This window comes from Aythya ferina (genome assembly GCF_964211825.1).
Source record: "Aythya ferina genome assembly, chromosome: 1".
Taxonomy (NCBI): domain Eukaryota; kingdom Metazoa; phylum Chordata; class Aves; order Anseriformes; family Anatidae; genus Aythya; species Aythya ferina.
Genome location: NC_140296.1, coordinates 158313346 through 158336324, shown reverse-complemented (window position 1 = coordinate 158336324; position 22979 = coordinate 158313346). Strand labels below are relative to the sequence as shown.

Genomic DNA, 22979 nt, shown 5'->3' with positions numbered 1-22979 from the left:
TTTTACTGTTAACTAGTTTTGAATTTATGTCACAAACTTATTTCTTTATTACAAATTCAATTTTACAATAGGTGTAGTGCTCTGACCTGCTGGTATTTGGCACCCCATGTCAATTTAGCAATGTTGCTGATTTTGACATGCAATCACATGGACAGTACAAGATGAAAGTATTGACTCCCAGAAGTTTGTAGTGTTTTATTCTGATAACTTCAATACATTTTAAGTGTCAGTCTTCACAGGAAAACCACTACAATATGTATTTGATTTAAAAAATTGAAAGATTTGCTTTCCTTGCAGCATGAATTAATAAAGTTGTCCTGTTCTCTGTGGTGACCTTTAAGAATTAGATACCTTTATTACCTAGAAAAAAAAACAGATAGGTTCTTACAATAATATCCACCAGAGAACAAAACAAAACAAACAAACAAAAAAACATGAGATTTGGAATCTACAGATCAACATCTTGGACTACTTATGGATTTTGTTTGCTTCTGTTTCTTTGAACAGACAAGAAGTTAAAGGACATACCGCAAAAAGTATTTAAATGCCAGTACTTTTTTTGATGATATTAAGGTAACAGATAGCAAATGAAAGTTGTGTTTGTTTAAACTTTATCTTAAAGCAATTCTAGAGATGATATTCAGAGAATAGTGTGGAAAGCCTGTTAAAAAGGATAAAGAACTAAAGCTGTTTTTCAGCCAGTGTTACAAAATAATTATTTTTAAATTGCCCAGTTTATGACGATAAGAAATATGCCCTTCATTCTTTTCCACATTGAGAATGTGTTGATTATAGTTTCATGAAAATAAAAAGAGCCTAAATGTGTGATAAGACCCAAAGTGTTGGGTTTTTATTGTTTAATAATGTGAAATGAATCTGAAGGAATAAGAGAATTCAGGTCTTGCTCTTTATGTCATGCTGTTATTGAAAAAGAATGAATTAGCAGAGGATCCCTGTATTTAGATGTAGCCTTATACCAGATGCCACATAATTAAAGATGTAGACATACCAGACATACCTAATGTAATTATTTAATATCTAATATTACAGTATAATACTATTAAAATATCTCAGGCTGAAAATCCTTCAATTCTTTAATAGGGTAAATAATTCTTTAATAAGTACTGGTTGGGAGATGAATAAGGAGTCCTTTTCCACCATTTTTATCCCCAGAAAAAAAATATTGGAAGTGTAAAATCATTCACCAGATGTCACTCTTATCTTTATGAACCTGCTGATAGATAGTTCCAGCATGGCAGGAGACAACATTCCCTGCTGGAAATGCCATCTAGTAGCTAGAATGTAAGGCCATATCCCCGGTTACTTGCAATCATTAAAAAAAAAAAAAAAAAAAAAAAAAGCACACCCTTTTTCAAATGAGCAGGAACATTGTTAACCAGAGAAAACTACAAGATGGCATACTTTCATTCTTGATTACTTATTTTTCTATATTTTAGACTAAATGTTATTCACTGTTCATTCTGAAACCAATGTGGGCATACACAATCACCTGCATTATTCCTCACCCAAAGACACCCATTTTTATTGATTAAAAAGCCTACATCAAAAGATAGTACTGAAAATAATGTAAAAAAAAATCAGTAGAATATAATTGTTCTCTTAAGGTTTCATCCCAACCCAGACACACACACGTAAGAAAATATGTCAGCTCAGTATTCACCAAAGTCCCACAGGAGGAGGTGGTCTTAATTTAACTAGTAGGTCCATTCTAAGGGACTTAATTCACCACAGGGGAGACCCATCTCAGTCTCCCACCTTTCAGAAAAAAAATGTATTAGTTTTCACTGTCTTCGCCAGAGCTGTTCCTCTTTGCCCAACTCTACAGTGAGTATTTCTCTGCCTCAGTTTCTAGAGCCATTATAAGAAAGGTGTGTTCCAGTCTGTTCTCAAATGAACCTATGAACATTGCAAGCAAGACTGAGAAAAAAAAAAAAATCCCAAAACTTACCCATCCACTAATTAAGAAATGTTTGGGCATTTTGGGCTCCAGTCTCCTCAAGTACAGTTGAGAATTCACAACTGTGAATGTCAATAAGGACTGATCACCTCTGCTCCTTTTCTGTAAATTTAGCCTTTTGTTTATTTGGCCAATATTAGAAGGATTCCAAAATGAAATATTTTTCCCTGTAATTTTCATCCAAAAGCTTGCAAGAGAAATGATCAGTTTATTTATCTCTTTATATATATATATATATATATATATATATATATATATATATAAAGCAAGATAGAGGTAAAGACACATTCAGCTTGATGATAAGGCTGTCTCTTGAATTATTCATGAGACTTCAGACATAATATACAGCCTTATATTTTTCCACTTTTAAATTGTGGTATGCATTGGATGATTTTTGCACTGAGAAAAGAGATTTATACTATTTTTTCTTTATTTTTTTTTCAGTTTTAGTTTATTACTTTGCCTAATCATGGTTCATGTTCCATTCCTGTGATTGGAAACAGATTTGTGGAAGAAAGCAATCTACATAATAATCAAGGTAAGACAGTATTACAGGAAACCACATGGTTATTTCTAGAAGTCTTCAAATAACATGGCTGCATTATTGATTCTATTGAGATAGTATCCACAGATCATCATAAAGATTTATGTTTCAGTCTTCTGTTTGCTGCAAAAGCTTAGTAAGATATGAATCTTATTCCCAAATGCTTAAAATCTATGATGAGCTTAAAGGGAGAAAAGGACAGAAAGGTAAAGGTTCAGAATGATGATGGCCACATGTCAGCTTAATTCTGGCTTCTCTTTATTCTTTTAGGACATGCCTTCAAGTCAACAAATGAAAATGTAAAGACCTATAGTTAGAGTATTTTTTCTGCTCAAATACATCTGAATGTTGTAATGTGTTTATCCTATTCGTGTTTTTCCTTTTTTACTGTTTAATGTCACACCACTGTTATTACCACCAAATATTCTTCCTGTTGCCTGAAAGTTTCTTTAGAAACAAGTAGTACAGCAATAATCCAGGAAAAAAAAAAAAAAAAAAAAAAAAGTACTTTTTCTATTTCCACTTGTTAAAATGAATATATTTTAGTCTCTTAAGAGCTGGTTGAAGAGATTTCCATAGGAAGAGAAGCCAAATCCCAGGAAATGAAGAGGAAGGAGGAGATAGGAAAGTTCTGTTGCTATGTAGCTCTGAAAACTCTAAACTTCAGATATGAGTGAAATGGATGATGTACATGCAAAAGATTCAAGTCTTGCTGGATGATGGACTTCTTAGAGTAGTGGAGTGATACAAAGAAGCTGATGAGCCTAGCACGGTACAGGGTGAATCACATCAGTCTGATTCCCTTCAGAGATCCCCTTTCATAATTAATTTGAGAATATCATCATTAAAGTTTTGCATAACTGCATCAATAATTCCTCATTTAATTAGATCATCAGTAAGTTCCAAGCTATGTGTCTCTGTAAAATCTGCATTGCTGAGCAGCAGGTCTCTGAAATATAGAATGTGAAGTCCAAATTTGTTTAAACAAATTTGTTTAAACAAAAAATTTTGAAAGTTTATTTCAAATCTAATGTAAAAGATCTTTTAAAATAGCTCAGTCAGTTTTATATCTTTCTGTAGGATCCTGGAATCAAGGAAAGTGGAAACAACAACTTTACATGTATCCAGCTTCTTCCTCTTTCCTTTTAAGCTCAATATGAGTCAACAATATGTCCTGGTGGCCAGAAGGACCAACAATATCCTGTAGTACATTAAGCTCAGTACAGCTATTGGAAAAAAAGTCATTGTCCTACCGTACTCGGCACTGGTACAGCACTCAGTACCTTGAGTACTATTTCGGTCTGTCCAAAGGAGGGCAACAAAAATGATGAAAGAACTAGAGGGTTTGACTTACAAGGAGCAGCTGAGCACAATTGGTTTGTTCAGCTTAGAGAAGATGAGCCTTAGGGGTAACCTCATTGCTGTCTACAGCTTCCTCATGAGAGAGAGCAAAGAGGGAGGTGCAGATCTCTCCTCTCTGGTGGTCCATGATAGGCCCAAGGGAATGGCTTAAAATTTCATCAAGGGAAGTTCAGATTTTATATTTGCTTCAAAAGTTCTTCACTGACAGGGTGGTCAGGCACTGAAGCAAAGTCTTCATGGAAGTGGTCATGGCCCCAGGCATGTTGGTATTCATGAAGTCTGGAGATGGACTCAGTCCTTGTGGGTCCCTTCCAACTCAGGATATTTTGTGGTTCTATGACTGAACATTTACAACTGAAAAAAAAAAAAAAGGATTTTTGTACCATTACTTCAGTTATTATTCTGATTCTTAGAAAACAAATTACATACTAATACTTTCCAGGAATTCAAATCTGTCTTTTGCAAAAGGCATTTAAAAACTGAGAACCTGTATTAATCAGCTGCAACTTACAATTTAATTTCAGTGGATGCTTTGGTAAGAAATAATCATTTCAGAAATGATTGAGAATCTAATTTCAGACACCACAAAATAATATTAAGAAGATGATGAGCACTAAAATTCATTAAAGCAAAACTTTTCTTTTTCTTGTCTGTAATCAGTAACTTTGAAATCTTACCCAGAGACTTTTAAGACAACCTTATCCTCTGATCAATGGATCTGTATATATTCATTTTAAATTAAGCCTCAATAATTAAATAATTATGAAATAAACATAGTACACATTTTCCGTAGTAAAATTTTTCTATTTGCTATTTAGATTCTTCTATTTGCTACTTAGATGAAACACAAATTTCAGCAGTTTTTACAGATGCCTAGTTCAGAGTCTGCTTGTAATCAAACCTTTGTGTAGCCATGGCTTGTTGTCAAGAGAGACCATCACTTACTGAACAGGTGTGTTCATTTTAGTATGAAACTCATTAAGATATCCTAAATCCATGATGCAAGTCCTGATAGAAAAGGAAATTACAACAAATGCAATGCTATGAAGATAGATGATGCAAATGGGAAAAGAATACAGATCTTCTTTTAGGAGGTTAAAGAACAAAGGTTTAAGGTAAACGTCTTCTACATTTCACCACTGCTACCAGCTATGATGTTTGTATGTCTAGATCATGAGCACAAGGACATTCCTCAGCAGAGCAGAACATAGAGCATTTCATCAAAATCTAATCAGTGGTATTAAATTCTGTGTCTGGCAGTAACATCTCTGAGTTGCGGAGATCTTGTCAGATTTGTCTGATGAATTCCTCTTGTTGATATTGTTCTAGGATCTAATGCTTTCCTAGTTGAGCACATCCTGAGAACAATGGTATTCCCAGTGTAGTGGGACAAATCCATCGTGCAAAATCAAAAGAAAAGCCTTTCCTTGTTGCAGCATCAGCATATCTACTATTACATAATAATAGGTATTTGAGATAGGAAGCTGCTGTTCTTTTCTTTTTTTTCTAGAGTTGATGGAGACAGACAGGTCAAAGTTTAAAAGAGTGTTGCTCTCTTAAAGAAGCCTCCAATAACAGCCAGAGAGACTTGACTCAGCAGGGAGCTGGCAGGCAGTTACTGAAATCTGGCAACATGAGAGCTCACATGCTAAATATCTTTCTCTGGTTTAACTACTTGACAACTCAGTCATAATTTTAGCTTTGGAATGGCAATAAGCAAATGATGCTTACTGAGGGATTGGTTTGATGAGTTTAGCCCCTAGATACAGTTATAGATAATACTTTCAGATTAACTGTTTGCTTATTCATATTAGTAGCATTTAAAATTATTGATAAATATATTTGCAAATTTCTTACGTTGCTCATGTATCATGCATCATATTTACAATTGAGAGTGTGTTGGTTGCTTAAAGAATGCCTACAGCATAGTTTCCCTCCAGCACTTGGATAACTGCAAGTAATTTCTTTCATATTCATATGTACTAAACACTTTTATTCACATAGGAGTCATTGCTACGATTTGAATTCCACTCTCAATGAATGTTTGTGACAGAAAGTTCAGACAGAAAACAAAAAAAGGCCAGTGTAACATGACCAGGGGATTCACTACAAATGCCATTTAACTAATGGCAGAAACATTTTTCATGATTTGACCATCTTAATTGTGGATTAGATAATCACTCTTACAAAAAATATGCAGGTTTCTAAGTACTTGTTGACTTCTTGAACTATTTTATTGTGCAGTTAATGTTCTGATAAAACCCTTGCACTGTAACTCATGGATGTCTCACCGAACCGATCCACTGTGGTGTTATATATACTGGTGCTTGTTTTCTGTCTCAGAAAGATCAATATACTACGTGGATATTGTTAAAGGCTTTTCAGGGCAGTAAACATTTAATGGCTCAAGCAGTTCCTTAGTTCCTTTATCTTTCTTGTTTTACAATGCAGGGCACAGTTTGTGTTTAATGGACCATTAGACATTGTTCTTTTCTCAGAATCACTGGCTCTGCCAAGAATATCTTGATGCTATTTTAAATCATAGTGTATTTTCATCCTTTCTGTTATGCACAAAACACACCTGTGCTTTCTGATAAACACAATGGAAAGTATGTCACTGAGAAATATAGCTGCTAGAATTTTTTTTTGTGTGTGTGTGTGTGTATAACGTAAAATTAATTAAAATATAAATATCGTTTTATATCCTTACCTATCACCTTGCAAGTACAGTAAAACCACAGCTAACTGGCATGTTAAGAGTAATTTCCTGTAGCATATCCTGGAATGCACTAACATAAAGATGTCAGCAATAAGCTAAGTTACTGCCATCTTTGGTCCTTCTGCTGCTGTGGACAATTAAATATTTTTTGTCTGAAATACAACTAATGAAAATTCTTGGTTTTGCTTTATCTTATGAAATACTCACTGTGAAAAAAATAATCAGTAACATATTCCAACAACATGCAAGTGCACTCTTAGGTGTATTCATATTTACAATAAGGCAAGCTCATAATAGCTGACAGCAGAGTACGAGAGACGAGCCATTTACCTTGTCTGAGTAGGGCAGGTAAAATGAGACAAATGTGGCAGGAAGGGAAGGTCTAACACAAGCAGAGACTCAAATCTTGAGAGGAGAAAAGAAAATATCGCAAAGAAACCAAAAAAAGATTCCCTACAGTTTGTTTCATCTGAAAGCTGCTGGAAAGTCAATGGTTTAGAAAGCAAGACAGAGGAAAGCAATATTGACTGCAGTATGCGTTTCATTTTTTTAAAGCACTCACTTCTGCAACAAGATTCGGATAGTTTCACCTCAGAGCTTCAGCTGACTTGAAGTCCTGTCAGAAAGAACTTCTAACAGTGTCTCTGCAGTGCTTGGATGATACTGTACCCAGGGTATTTTGTTAGCTACTGGCCCAGAAAATACAGAGTATTTGTAATAATGGTTTCAAGGCTCATGGGAGTAATATTTTGTAAAGAATTTTAACATGACACCCATCTATAAGAAGGTGAGGAGGACCCAGGGAGCCACAGGCCAGTCAGCCTGACCTCAGTGCCAGGGAAGGTTATGAAGCAGATCATCCTGAATGCAATTACACAGCATGTGTGGGACAGCCGGGGGATCAAGCCCAGTCAACACGGGTTCATGAAACGCAAGTTCTGCCTGACCAGCTTCATCTCCTTCTGACCAGGTAACCCATAAAGTGGATGCAAGAAACGCTGTTAAAGGCTGTTAACACAGTCTTCCTAGACTTCAGCAAGGCCTTTGACAGGGTCTCCCATAGTATTCTCCTGGAGAAGCTGGCAGCCCATGGCTTGGACAAGTACACTCTTTGCTGGGTTAAAAACTGGCTGGACAGCCGGTCACAGAGAGTGGTGTTGAATGGAGTGAAATCCAGCTGGGGACCAGTCACCAGTGGTGTTCCCCAGGGGTCGGTGTTGGGGCCCATCCTCTTTAATATCTTTATTGATGATTTTGGATGAGTGCACCTTCAGTAAGTTTGCAGACGACAGCAAGTTGGGGGGAAGTGGTGATCTGCCAGAAGGTAGGAAGGCCCTTCAGAGGGACCTGGACAGGATGTGTCGATGCACTGAGGCCAATGGGATGAGGATCAACATGGCTAAGTGCCGAGTCCTGCAGTTTGGTCACAAAAACCCCATGCAATGCTACAGGCTTGGGACAGAGTGGTTGGAAAGCTGTGCAGAGGAAAAGGATCTGGGGGTGTTGGTTGATGCTCGCCTGAACATGAGCCTGCAGTGTGCCCAGGTGGCCAAGAAGGCCAACGGCATCCTGACTTGTATCAGGAATAGTGTAGCCAGCAGGAGCATGGAGGTGATCATCCCCCTGTTCTCTGCTCTGTTGAGACTGCACCTTGAGTACAATTTTGGGCCCCTCACTACTAGTTTTGGGCCCATGAGGGTGTTGCTTAATGCAACTGAAGAAAGAACACTTGTGCTTGTGTAGAGGCATTTCACTTGGGTTTTCATCTGTTTAGCTTTCCTCCCTTCACAGGACATTTTTGGACGGTTGAGGAGCATTCCTCACTAGGTAGGTGCACTCGTCCTCCCTGTTGCTCATGAGCACAAGTGTCAGTTTGCTGCCTTCCCTTCCCCATTCCTCCTCACCCTGCACTCCCAGTTCATTCTCTATTAAATCTCCTACGATTAGATTCTAATTCTAGTAACATACATATCCTCACAACTTGATGTGAGTAGCTCCACCGAAGCCAGTAAGACTACTTGTATATTTAAGTTAAACAAAAGTATGTACAAGATCATGCATTAGCGATAATTTTCACTGGAGCTCTTCAGACAGAAGTTTTGATATATTAATTGATACTAACTGAAGACTAAAGAAATAATGGTCTGTCTGGGTAAACAAAAAGAGTTTAAGTAAAGATCAAGAGCTACTTCTACTCATACTGAGAAAGTATTTAATTCGTGAGTCATCCTGCTGGTTTCAGTAAAGTGTTTTCTGGCACGTGATGTAAGCAGAGGAAGCAAAATTTTCAGTATATGATTCAAAGCCAGAGGCAATATCTGAATGCTTACTTTTGCTGAGGAGCTTCTCTGGAAATATCCCTTCAGAATAATGATTTAAACATTTTGTCATAACTGAATGAGACCTACAAGAAAATAGTTCCTTTTCCCATAGTTCCAGATTTATTTTTTTTTGTTTTCCAGAAGTCCTTTAGAACCATTTGTGTATCTGTTAGCATACAGTATCTGTCATAATTTGATAGATGACAAAAGATAACTGTGAAGATATTAATTCTTCTTATTTATTTATTTTTTAAACCATTGCTGTCTCACATGGCATCAGCTTAAGAAAAGTAGTTCACAGAATCACAGAATTTCTAGGTTGGAAGAGACCTCAAGATCATCGAGTCCAACATCTGACATAACACTAACAAGTCCTCCACTAAACCATATCACTAAGCTCCTAATCTAAATGTCTTTTCAAGACCTCCAGGGATGGTGACTCAACCACTTCCCTGGGCAGCCTATTCCAATGCCTCACAACCCTTTCAGTAAAGAAGTTCTTCCTAACATCCAACCTAAAACTCCCCTGGCGCAACTTAAGCCCATTCCCCCTTGTCCTGTCACCAGGCACATGGGAGAACAGACCAACCCCCACCTCTCTACAGCCTTCTTTAAGATATCTGTAGAGAGCAATAAGGTCGCCCCTGAACATCCTCTTTTCCAGGCTGAACAATCCCAGCTCCCTCAGCCACTCCTTGTAAGACTTGTTCTCCAGACCCCTCACCAGCTTCGTTGCCCTTCTCTGGACTCACTCGAGCACCTCCATGTCCTTCTTGTAGCGAGGGGCCCAAAACTGAACACAGTACTCGAGGTGCAGCCTCAGCAGAGCTGAGTACAGGGGGACGATCACTTCCCTAGCCCTGCTGGCCACACTGCTTCTTATACAAGCCAGGATGCTGTTGGCCTTCTTGGCCACCTGAGCACACTGCTGGCTCATATTCAGCTGACTATCAACCATCACTCCCAGGTCCTTCTCTGCCTGGCAGCTTTCCAACCACTCATCTCCCAGCCTGTAGCTCTGCTTGGGGTTGTTTTTCCCCAGGTGCAGGACCCAGCACTTGGCCTTGTTGAACTTCGTACAGTTGGCCTCAGCCCATCAGTCCAGCCTATCCAGATCCTCCTGCAGAGCCTTCCTACCCTCAAGCAGATCGACACACACATCTAACTTGGTGTCATCTGCAAACTTATTGAGGGTGCACTCAATGCCCTCATCCAGATCATTGATAAAGATATTAAAGAGGACTGGCCCCAGTACTGAGCCCTGGGGAACGCCACTAGTGACCAGCCTCCAACTGGATTTGACTCCATTCACAAGTCTTTGGGCATTGCTATCCAGCAAGTTTCTAACCCTACAAAGCGTACGCCAGTCCAAGCCATGAGCAGCCAGTTTCTTGAGGAGAATGTTGTGGGAAACAATGTCAAAAGCCTTACTAAAGTCAAGATAGACCACATCCACAGCCTTTCCCTCATCCACCAAGAGTGTCACTTTGTCACAGAAGGGGATCATGTTCATCTGCCCCTCATAAACCCATGCTGACTGGGTCTGATCACCTGGTTGCCCTGTAAGTGCCGCGTGATGACACTCTGCTCCATGAGCTTCCCTGGCACTGAGGTACTGTGCATTCCAGTATAAATCAGGGTGCAAGTATGCAAACTATGCAGCTATGCATTCTCTCATACAGCATGAAAAAGCAAGAACAAGTCCTAAAACTTCTAGAATACAAAAAGAGTAGTAATACATACAAATTTAATGTAATTGTAAAAGTTTAGAAATTTCAGATTCCCTAGTATGGTATGTAATATGCTTTCCTTCTCTGTGCTATTGATGAGTTTCATTTTTATTTCATTTTTCCTTTCCCTCTGGTTCTGATTTTTCTAACCATGTTTGGTATGCACATCTGCACTTCTAGATTTGGAGACTAGTCAGCAATCAGTGGGTGGCAGCCTGTCCCAAACAGTACTATGTACCACAGTCCTGATCTGTTATTACTCACTCTTCCCATTTTGAGCCTCTCTTGAGCAAATCTGAGTGTGAGGTCCTGAGATCTAATTAACAGTGGGATTTATGTGGTTGAATTAGGATGACATTATACAAAAAATCCAAAACAAAAACAAACAAATGAAAAAAAGGAACACCAAAGCCCACCACAGCTGACAATGAGCCATGGGAAGTAAAACCAAAGAAATAATGTAATTGAATCCTTGCCAAAAAGAACATTTCACAAAACTCCTATTAATGGAAGATGCTCTTATCCGTAGACAAAGAATTGGTGCTTTTCTCTTTTTCCCCTCCCTCCTTTCTGCTTGTCAAGCAGTTCATAAATGACAACAAGCAGTTATTTCTACTTTCTCCTTCTCTCCAGTCTGATGTACAATATATGTGTAATATAAATTGTAAACAATGTAAAACAATGTAAACAATGTAAAATAACCCTCTGAGCCCCAGAGGGTTAGAATTGACTGTCAGGGGATGGTTTCATCACATAATTGCACACATCCTAGCTTCTTTTCCTCTCTCTCTAGAAAAGAGATAACCAGTGGAGGAAAAGAGCTCCTTGAGAGGATGATTCAGTGCAGAAACCAAGGTGAATGTTCTGAATATCTCTTTGGAGAAGCCCATCTATCCACTGGAGTAGAAGAAAACAAGTTCTTCCAACTGTTTTTGGAGCTTAAGAAAACTAGCTTCCTCCTCATATGACAGGTTACTGCCTTATCTTGTAGAGCACGAATATTCCCTGGATCATGAAAAGCATCATTTAAAGACTTGGCTTGAGCTTAATTCTTACCTGAGATAAATAAACCAAACATCATATTAGTTAAGAGCTCCATGGCAGCATTGCTATAAAGGACTCAGCACAGCATTTTTATACCTTTTTAGCCACTATTTAGCCTGCTAATTTGACCATGTTTTTCACCATGATTGCTGTTTCCAATAAGTATATCAGGTTTCTGAAGTGGTTAATGTGGTTTTGACTGTCATACGTTACATTTCATACATAGCATTTACTCTTCATTACATTTATCTTCTGCATGAATGGCTCCTAAGAGATCCACGACTTGGTGCTGCTTGACAACAGGTGAAAAAAACTGCTTACAGTAGCAGCTAAAGTAAAATTGCAGTGTACTTTTTAAAAATAATTCTGCTGGACAGCATTAAAGGATTTGACATGAAAATACTATATTTTTGTAACAAACAAACAAACAAAAACCATATTTAGTCAACTGACTTGCAGATATAACAATAAAAATCTTTTAAAAAGCACACACAGATATTTCACAAAACATTCTAGAAACTATTTGCATTTATGAAGTTTAAAGTGCAGCTCTTCTAGAGGCCAACATCTCCCAATATTAACAGGCCAAATGTAGCCTTGATTTCATATGATTATCCCCACAAATCCATCACCAATTACATTATGGACTGGGAGCAGTTAGGTAGGGTCACATTTTGTTTGTTTGTTTTTGTGTGTCTACTTAGGCTATTTTATAAATAATGCCCTAAATAAAAACTGTAAAAGCAAATGGAAATTGTGATTCAAAAGTGTTTCTACAGATTACTGAACCTTCCCACCTTGCTGAGTTTGTATTTGTTTACATGTCAGAGAAGTGCAGTGGACCCTCTGCAACAGCAACAAAACTACAAAGAGTTTACTAGGGTCACTCAAAACTGATTTGATAACTAAGGACCATAAACAATAAGCCAGGAAAATTATAGTTGATGAGGAAAGAACAACAATTAAAATGTACATTGATTATGGTTATGCAGCATTGAGTGTGCACATCTTTGTAATTGTGTTTAATTACAGTATTCTTACAAGCATTTTAGCCCAGAAAGTAGAACTGAATTTTGGAAATCATTTGGACAGGAAAAGGAATGCAGCTGAATGCCAGAACCCCCTTAAACTGCAAAGATACAGGATTACGGATTATAAATAATTTATAATAATTATAATTATAATTAATAAATAATTATTATAAATACTTTAAGAGAAGGCATTTGGGCCTTCATCCAGCAAAACAGTAATGTGTATGTTTAATTCTTTTTATGATATTCATACCTTCCTATAACTAATGTCTCATTGAGGTGAAGGGAAATAAAAGCTGAGAACTGCACGTTTAACTGTTTTGCTGAGTCAGTGTCAAAGGTGGTAAGCATTTTAGCCCAAATCAAGCACAACACTTCAGCTCCAACATTTCATTTAGTAACGTGTAGTCCCACTGAAAGCAGATCTACACACACATTGAATTTCTCATTTAGCTCCTGCTAGAATGAAGTACTCCTTTCAGGAAAGAGGTAAGAGCCCAGTAAAAATAAATAAAAAAATAAAGAATGAGTGTCTGATTTCTGTGATACTTAGTAATATCTGTTTTCTCGCAATGTAAGCCTTAGTCCTAAAAACATGAGCCCAGTACCTAAAAGTAACCATTTTTGGAAGTACTTCATATGCTACTTAGGATAATGGGCTTCTCATAACCTCAAGCTTAATTTCTGTCTCTCATGCCTTCCGTACCACCAGCTTTCTGCTGTTTCTGATAATAGCCAGGATTATGTGGTTTGTTGTTATTTGTTTTGTTTGTTTGCTTCTGTTACTGAAATATGAACCATGCAACAGAATATACCATTCAGAGAGGAGTTTTGGGCAGTCACTTAATTTTCAGAACGTGAATTTTGATGTTCCCAGCTTAAATCTTCAGGACTTCCTGACTGGTAGTAACAGCATCTGTAAATTCAGGCTCACTACTCATTTCTTTACACTTTCTCAAAGACAAAGGTATTTTGTAAGCAATGAAATAGGTGTGAGACTCAAATGACTGTGTGTTCATTGGCAAAGTAGGCTTTTTTTTTTTTTTTTTTTTTTTTTCCAGTGCAGGAAAGCAATTGAAGTAATTTCTGCTAAAAATATTTCCATTAAATTTAACATTGACCTGTTAAGTCAGCCTTCTATAAAAATGTCTAGACAGACAAACTATATCTAATGTACTCAGTACCACGCAACCTTTCGGGAACTGTTTAAATGATGTGCTATGTTTATTAAGCATAAAATTTACTCAACTACTGTGCAAAAGATTAGTAACTGCATCTTCAGAAAGGAACAATGACTATGAAATGCAAAGCTCGACCCATACACCAGCAGATGAAACCCTCACAGCAAGCCTGGGTTGCGCATTGGGTCCGGCTAGACAGAAATGGCTCCTGAGGCACAGCAGTTGATGCAGGAGACACAAATCTCCTCTGCAGATATGCCCAAGGGAAATCTGTATGACGTGCAGCAAGTCAAGCCCTGAGCACATTTTCTTCAAAGTTCCTGAAAGATTAACACTGCTCTGCTCCACAGCATTACAAGATGGACTGGGGAGTCATGAAATTATGGAGGTTTCAGTGATCTCATCATTACGACTTACAGAGTGAGATGTTTTCTCTAATTGTAATTTCTGTTTGATGCCTACCTTAAAATGAGATGAATCACTCTTTTCATTGGCAATTTATGGAAACTAGAAATTAGTTCAGGGGAAGAAATGAGTGTTTATATGGTCAAAAGCTTGGTGAGATGATTTCCATCTCTTATACTAAAATATTGGCTAAATTTGCTAGCACCTGAACATGAAATTCTAGAAACTAATAGGAATATTTCTGTACCATGTGGCTCTAAAATTGAAGGAAAGTACTAGAAATTAATCACATTCTAATTTCTTCAGCTTCATACTGGAATCCAGCTTTGACAACAAGATAGTTGCAAATCTCTGGTAGGATATTATACAGCATCAAGACTAGACTACCAAAACCAGTCAGATTACTTTGGGCTTCTTTATCAAAGTCATGATCATTCTTTTATTTCTAATTTTGATTATAATTATTAGGTGATTATTTGAAGCATTCTGACAGTGAAATCATGATTCTTCTTTCTGCCAAATTTGTGGACTTACTCAGTCTACCCCAAATCTACACCTGGACTTTTTTTCTTTGAATAGTTCTATGAAACTAGATAGATCAGACTGTCACCTCCTTTGCACAGTCTGTGCTTGGGGCTCTTGGGAAAGGAAGACAACACAAGGAATTTTCTAGTCCTAATTCCATCTACCCTGTGACATACCTAACAATTTAGGGGTATTTGTGATGACTTTAGCTCCAGACCAAGTTACCTGAATGCATGTACATATGTACTAGTGATAATCCAGCGAGCTGTGTCCAATCTTTAGTCACAGCAGATTTGGGGAAGGGTTCAGTTCTCTAAACAGAAGCATTAGTGCCATTTGGGATGCCAGGAAAATTGGAGGCAGAGATATAACCTGATATAACACAGAGCTTACAAGAAATCTGCACAATTGTGAAACACCCTGGAGACAACATGATACATACTGTAGCATCTGCAGTGTCATCAGCTGAATTTATTTAGGCAGTGGAATCCCACTTCATGTCAATGGACTGCTATCCATCTTGACCTCAGCTGCTCAGGTGAATTGTTGCCTGGGTTCCCCTTGTCTGTGCTGACTAGATATCCTTCGGCTATAATGGCTCACTTAGCTTGCTCAGCTAACTTAGACTGCTACATGTGCATCTATGCTTAGGTTTTTCAGTCTCAAGTTGAAAGCCATCGTTCATGTAAATGAAGTACTGGACTGGGGACAAAAATTCCCCAGCTGAAATTCATAAGCTAGTCATTCAACCCACACCAGATTTGCTGTCATCCAGGCAAAACAATATATATATATATCGTATATATCGTAAATAATTATATATATATAATTTTTTAAACCTGTTTTTCACACTTTTTTCTACTGATTTTATGCTATTATTCTTTCATAGACCAGAAGATACTCAGTAACAAGCACTGCATTTTTTTTTTTTTCTTTGGGGCCTTTTCTCTTTGTTTAATTCTTCCTGACAGAAGATGGTTTTAAAATACATACTACCAAACATAATGTAGTCAGGCAAATTTCTGTATAGGCTTTGCATATTTAACTCATAGAAATGTTAACTTTTTTTTTTTTTTAAATGAATTAATGTACTGCTATTTATTCATCCAATGCAAAACAGTTTGAAAGCATGAAACATCTACACACATACAGGCACAAAAACTCACGTGATAATTGTTCACTCAGAAAAGAGAATTAATTATCTGAACCCAGAGGAACTACTCAGGTGTGATTTTATTTTATAGTGCCTCGTAACCTTTTCAACATTCATGTCTGGTACCTAGTCTTAATTATAGTAAAATATATGCACATAGCTGTTCCTTTTCTGTCAACTAAGCCTTACAGTGAAAAAATCTGAATAAAAATCAGCTGAACCATCTCTTTGCTATAGGATTTTTCTCACTTGTCCATTTACTTTGTAAGAAAAACAATAACCTACAAACCATATTTCTTCATGTCTAGAAAGCACTTAATTGTACCCATTTAGAGTGTCTTTTCTTCAAAATTGTTAGATTTAGTGACAACAATGCTACTTACATACAGCATTGTGAACAAAGGCACAACTAATCTAAGCAACTTTTTCGTTGCTGTTGTTTTTGTTTGTTTGTTTGTTTTCTTATAGCTTTGGTAAGTGATTTTGACTGGTTATTAAAAATGTTTTGAGTTTTTAGAACTCACTTGTCACATCAAGTCAGCAGCAAAATTTGATAGGTGCTTCATATAATTCATGTCAAGACTGCAGAGGTTTCTCCAAAAGTTAGGTGATTTATTGGTTTGAATTCAGAAATAATCCAAATAAACTAAAGGAGAAAACAGGAGGGAGGCGCACAATGAATATGTCTATCTTCCAGACTTCCATGCTTAAATTAGCTTTAACTGAGTTACTCCTTATTGTGAATAGTATCAATCACCTGTATGCACATCTGTTCACTTACAAAACTAGACATCTGAAATACACGTGTTCTCTTATGAAAACAGAAGAAAAAACACCTAGAAATTCACACTGATGCTCACATCATTGAAGACAGTATTCCCTCTAGATAATTACCTACTGATTAATTTGCCATTACTACTTATGGGCAAAGAATCAAACAGTTTTTACTTTAGCATTATGCACTCAATTCATCTTCCTTATGACCACAAGACTAAGTTTGAGGTCCTTTCACCAATAAATGCTCTCATGGCATCATGGTAAATTAATCTATTTTGAGAAGAAGAATCAGCAAAGTTAGACTGGCTGCCTCTACATTACATTTTCAGCTCAGGGGAGAAGTGTTGGGTCTTTCCTAAGATCTTTCAGCACATTCTTCAGGATGGCTGGAAGTTGTTTCAGTCTCCACAACAAAATAAGCACATCCTTTCCGTGCCATCCTTACCTTAGCAGCCTACCCTTTTGTTCCTCATTCTGTCATGTTAGAATCCTTCCCGTAAGAATCCTTCCCTCTCTTCTTCACAGAATTGGAAATTTCAGTGTGATACATAAAAGAGAATAGGTAAGTGGCACATGAAGCAGTTTGCTTGAACTAAATAACTTCTCTAAGCATTCCAGGCTGTTCAATATTGTTAAGTCCCCTAGGAAATATGGTGCCTGTCCTTCCTATTGGTCCACTTACACCTGACAGCAGTATGATGAGCTGACAGGACACCTGCTGCTTCCCTACTGCTCAGGCATTGGCAGAAGCCCTTTCTCAGAAGGCTTTCTCAGTGGCCAGCTGGAACATCTGTGGTGATTTCACACTGACAGCTAAATAAAACCCTACCATGTTACTCCCACATTCTCCCTGCTCTTCCATGGGACACATGGGTTGCAAGCAACAGCCTACTCCACCAGGGGCCTGTCTACAGCCTGCAGGGGAACTGCTGCTGCATACCTGGAGCAACTCCTACCCTCCTGCTGCACTGACCTTGGCATCTGCAGGGCTCGTTCTCACTTCTCTCTCCAATCTGCTATTGCACAGCAGGTTTTTTCCTTGTCTTCAATCTGCCTCTCCCAGAGGCCCAAGCAGCATTGCTCTCAGCTCAGCTCTGGCCAGCAGCAGCTCCTTTTGAAGCCAGCTGGAGCTGACTCTGGTCTGACTTAGGCCACCACTGCATGTAAACCTCCCTTCCTCTTCCCAATACCAAAGCCTTGCCACATAAACCCAGGTTCTACTCAGAACTGCTCTCAATATATACAATCTACATGAGGTACATACTTTAACATTTTTTCTGTCACCAGTGAAAATCTGTCTTCAAAAATAAGTCCATTACATTGTCAAAATACAAGTATTCAATCAGAGTTGTGGGTGTGGGATTTGTTTCCTTTAAACTGAGAATCACACGCAGAGTTAAAGAGACTTTACTAGGTCTATGCTGCATCTGTCCAGTTTCTCACCAGTGAAAGCACTCAGACATGGCACTTCCAGCTAGACTATAATTATTATTTTATTTATTTATTTATTTTCCAGTGAATAGTAACTTCACTGGACTAGAAGGTTATTATCAATAATAGCTCTGTAGGAAAAGGAGTGGAGGAGAGTATGGAAAAAGAGGTGAGGTATGATAGGTGTAGTTACATCTGGCTTCATGTAAATACCAACATCTTGAGGAGAAGAGAAGACCACACTGACACTTCCCACAGCTGCCATGCTTCAAAACAACTGCAAAGAAACTTTAAAAAATAAACAAACAAACAAAAACTTTATTTTAAATATTGATGTTAAAAAGTGGTATTAGAAACAGGCCAGATTCTGAAAACCTATTGACAGCAAACATGGAATTATAAGACATGGGTGGTCCTGAGCACCCTGGAGTAGCTTCAACAAAGCCTTTAATCACATGCTTTAATCAAAGCCTTTAATTTCAGTATCTCTTGAAAAAAAAAAAAAATCCATTAGCGATACTGTAAATATGTGCCTAGGTGCCTCACTGGGTGAGAGCCAGAATACTCAGAATCTTTCAGGATTAACCACAATGCACCTACTTCTTTGAGTTTCCCCTGTACTATGAACAATCATGTTATGGAATGAAGATACGCATAGTAGTGAGCACTACATGATATTTGCACAGTAGCTGTTTGCATAATAAACTGTTAAGTTGTCAAGAAATAAGACGAAGTGTTAATAATACAACTGCAAAAGTCAATATTAAAATTTTCTGAAAAAATACGTAGTAGATGGAACATTTATCCTTATTATAAAATACTTCATAAATCTGGCTGTTTGTAGATAGCCAATGGTTTGTGATAAAATGTATAAGAACACAACTGAGAACATTGTAGCCATTAATGGAAGAACTAGGAAAAAGCTAGAACAACAACCTGACATTTTTCTTAAATATTGGAGATGAAGTTAATACCAGATATTTCTTTTTGCTGGGTTCCTGTATCACTTCAGTTTTCATGATGTTTAAAAACTGCACTGCCAGTGGTTTATGTGAATTTATTTGCTATTTCCCTTAAGATGTAGACTGATTGGACCAACTGGTTTGCTTGTGTTCCCAGTTTTAAGTACTCTCTTAGCTGCTTTTGTCAATACCTACTTCAGCAAAGTTTTCTTTATGTGGCTTGTTAGAGACAGATTTTAAAGAGCAATATCTCACCAGTTTTTGAACTCTACAGATTTAAAACTGTAAAGAATTGCTTTTAGGTTTTCTTTCAGAAATCCATTGTCTCAAACCAGAAATATTTAATACAAGGATTATGTTATTTCCTACAGCTTTCATTGGCTTGTCAGTTCTATCTTTCTGACCATAACACGTTCTTTCTTAGTATTATTTTTATGCAAATGACAAGTACAATTATACTGTTTCTGGCTGCTCTTATGTGTGTCACTGAACACTGAGTAGTAATTTTCTACTTAAAATTATTTTTAAAGTTATATTTAAAAACATTCAGAGCTTCTTCTTAAATGATGGAATTCTTGTTATGATTTCAGATCAGCATACTGCTTATACATATGTGCCACTTTAAGCTCCCATTGATTCTCTGTTGCGAAGGCAACAGAGAATAGTTTTGTCATAGAGTTACAGATGCTCTCATGAATAGATTGAGCTCATATATCTGTTTTGTTTATGAATTGCTTTGAAAATCAAATAAGGAACCCAATATAATCAAAGAAGCCTGAAACACCTAAATCTGGAACAGTACTTCTTCATTCAGGGCCTGGTTTTAAATTGCCAGTAGCTTAATTCTCATTCTGCCTGATATCAAACTAGTGCCATGCCTCCATTCTGCTATAAATTAAATGCTCAATTTCATTTTTTTCAGTCAAAATTGTTAGAGCCATATGGTGAAAGGTCTGTAATATCCTGCACCTTCACCAGTGACTCGCACTAGCCTAAGAAAATAACGGTTAAATTTAATCTCCTGACACTCCATGTTGCCCTGTACCCCAGTGCTGGATAACTCAGAGCTTCAGATTGCAATAGTTACATGCCTGGAGCCTCCTTCTCTAGGCCCAAGCCTGACCTTAGCATTTTTGTTTCATGAGCCAGGCTGTTGCTCAGAGCCCCAGTCTCACACCCAGCTCTCAGTAAGTAAGAACAGTTGGCTGCTAGAAATGGTTCTTCAAAGGTATTCTGCTGGGTCTGACTGGAATGTTAACTTTCCTGGCAGCAGCCCATACAGTGCTGTCCTCTGCACTTGTAGCTGGAACAGCAGTGTTATCACACCAGTGTTGTGTCTGCTGCTGAGCAGTGCTGGCACAGCATCAGGCCTCTCTCTAATCCTCCTAGAGGGTGGGCAAAAAGTGAGGAGAGAAACATCACCAGGGCAGCTGACCTAAACCAACCAAAGGGATATTCCATACCATATGATGTCACACTCAGCAATAAAAGGTGGAAACAGGAAGAAGGGAGGAGGGGTGGGCGCTCATTGTGAAAATGTCGGTCCTCCTCCTGAACACCGGCTACATGCATTGAGGCTCTGCTTCAAAGACGTGGTCATTCATCACTCATTTGTGGGAAGTAGAGAGTAATTTCTTTCCTCTGCACTTCCACATAGCCTTCATTTGTTTTATTTGTTTTCCTCCCTTTTATTTTTTTCCCTTTCCCTTTTTATTTCCCTTTAGTTAAATTGTTTAGTTCATAATAATCTTTAATTATTATTATTATTTCCCTTTAATTAAATTATCCTTATCTCAACCCGTGAGTTGTTCTTTGCTTTACTTCTCCCCCTCCTCATCGAAGGAGGGGGAGTGAGAGAGCGGTTATGATGTTCAGCTGCCCAGCACGGTAAAACCAACACAGGTATGAATCTTTGTTTCCTTTTAGAGCCCAGACACCCATAGGCAGCTAACTGATGGTGGGACACCTTTCACTGCCTTGAAGGAGCAGGGCAAGGAAGGAGTAGGCTCCTTGTACCCACTTCTTCCTCATGATAAAGCTTACCTATGCAAAAGCATGCCTTAGATAAATGATGCATTACTTGTCTATCAACATTCTGAAAACACGTACGTCATGCATTTCAGAGACCTAAGTAATCAAGAAAAAAAATCTCTCTTTGTCACCACCATGATACATATGCACACCATGACACATATTCTGTATATGCACATTTTGTGAAATTTCAATTACATTTTTGATATTCTTATGTCACTGATGATAATGAAGTTCTACCCTCTTTGAAATCAATGCAAGTGAGTCAGCCAACCTCCTCAAGTGTTTTTTGTATTTAGCATCTAAAAAATCCCACTATGCACCTATTTGCATGTTTCAGTGACAAAATATCTTTCATAGTCTGCTCTTTACTTTAGAAAATTTGTCTTATCTTGTGATCAGAGGGTACTGTTTAATTTTTCTATGATACCTTTATTAATTTGTTACTATACTGTTATCCATTTTAGTCTTCAATGTATGGCTCTGTGAACATTTTTTTTCAACTTACATAAACGTCCATTAATTAAATTTCCTGAAATAAAAAAAGTAATAAAAATGAATAATTTTCAGTTTTCAGATGATCCTACATTATCAAATAGTTCTTCCTAGAAATTGGCAAGGTCTTTCTTTCATAACACCTTTACTACTAGAAATCAGTATGACATTAATTTAACCAAAAGTATTTGCAGGAGATAGACCTGCATAATATCTACAGAACTTCTGAGATTTTTCCTGCATATTTGCAAACTGAACTTTACACAGTTGCACATTATTGTGGCACCAGTTTATGGAAAATTCCACGCAGCACTCCTGCAGATTTCCCAGATTGTGATGAGTTTGAAATGTGATTCAGACGTAGGAGACTTTTCCAACTCAAGAAAATCAAATCAAGTATTTACCTCAACAAAAAAAGCTTTTAATCATTTCACCTAAACAAAATACACACAGTGTAAAACATGTAAAATACAGTTTAAATTCTTGGAAAGTGGGTGCCCTTCTTCAAGAAAATGCATGAATCACTGAGCTAAAGAGTTTTGATTCTTTTTGCTTGCTCAGTGTCTCTGTGAGCTTCTGAACCAGATGTCTTCAGCACAATGAGAAATTATCCATATTTCCCAGCCTGCCAGAGCAGTTTACATGCAGATAATTAAGATACAAATATGGGAAGTAAGAACTGTGTTTTAAATTTCTTCAGGCTAAACAGCACATCTCACTTCATGGGAGACCACTCATCATGCAACTGCTGGGTCCCCTTTCCATCACTTATCCTAAGGGCACTTACCATGAATTCACATCCCATCTGCCTCCAGAACCTTTTTTCTCTCCTTGTCACTGGAAATTGCTATCCTCCTTACTTTGTGGGTCCAATAGTTCATCTGATAGTTCTGTTTAATGATCCATGCCTAAAAGAAGAAACAACTTTCAAGAAGAAGCTTTATTTTAGGTTGGATCATTTCACTGGTCTATTTTTCACTGTATGGCTATGCAGGGAGCTACATAACTGAAGATAATAATGAGTGAGAGGACATCGTTAATAACCAGCTGGAGGCAGAAGGGAGTGGGAGTCTCATAAAATATTCTTCAGCTGAAGCATTTACAAAGTAGAAAAACATGGGAGAAGTTATCAAAAAAAAAAAAAAAAAGTTATCAAAAAGAAGTCTTCAAACAAATACACAATACTTAGGCTTATCTAGATGATAGCAGTTCTGAGTATATGAAAAGCAGGAATCTTGTATTAGAAAATAAATAAATAAATAAAATAAAAAGTTGTCTTCTTCCTTCAGC

The 22979-nt window shown here is 37.6% G+C and overlaps 1 long non-coding RNA gene across 1 annotated transcript; it reads right to left on the bottom strand.

Moving 5' to 3' along the window:
* Positions 1-221: 221 nt before the first annotated feature.
* On the bottom strand, positions 222-22686 carry LOC311430147. Its single transcript, XR_014688592.1, has 3 exons — positions 22477-22686; positions 3877-4238; positions 222-360 (listed from the first exon to the last, which is right to left on the bottom strand). It is a non-coding gene; the product is annotated as an uncharacterized lncRNA (long non-coding RNA).
* Positions 22687-22979: the final 293 nt, after the last annotated feature.